The following is a 756-nucleotide window of genomic DNA, read 5'->3' on the forward strand; positions in this document are numbered from 1 at the left end:
ATGGTTACATAGAGGAGATATGGGAACTTGACTATGGACCCTCCTTTAAGGTCCCTTTGTTCCGGTGCAAATGGTTCAAGCTAACAGGAGGTGGGGTAAAGGTGGACCAGCAATACGGAATGACAATGGTGGATTTCAACAATCTTGGTTACCTTGACGAACCATTCGTCCTAGCGAAAGATGTCGCTCAGGTTTTCTATGTGAAGGACATGAGTAGCAAACCGAGGAAACGGAAAGATAAGAAAACGATCAGTACATCATGCGATGATCCAAAGCGCCACATTGTTCTTTCAGGGAAAAGAAACATCGTGGGAGTGGAGGACAAGACAGACATGTCAGAAGATTATAATATGTTTGCTGAAATTCCGCCCTTCAAAGTGAACACCGACCCAAGCATTAAGTTAAATGATGAGGATGCTCCATGGATACGGCACAATCGTAAGCAAGCAGGGACACAACGGAAGAATTGATGTGTAATAATTTATTGTACCAAACTTTGTATTTGGTCGATGAACTGAATGATGTATCAAACCTTTTGTCAAACCTTCAAGGGATTAGTTTTATTTTTCTGATTTTTTTGATATATAATTGTATTTTTAAGATTTTAAAATGAATTAGTTTTATTTTTCTGATTTTAAAAGGAAAAAGGAAGAAGAAGAAAGAAGGAAAAAGGAAAAAAACAGAAGAAAAAAGGAAAAACAGAAGAAAAAAACAAACAGAAGAAAAAAGGAAAAACAGAAGAAAAAACAAACAGAA

This window comes from Triticum aestivum, chromosome 2A, assembly GCF_018294505.1.
Source record: "Triticum aestivum cultivar Chinese Spring chromosome 2A, IWGSC CS RefSeq v2.1, whole genome shotgun sequence".
In the NCBI taxonomy this organism is placed as follows: Eukaryota; Viridiplantae; Streptophyta; class Magnoliopsida; order Poales; family Poaceae; genus Triticum; species Triticum aestivum.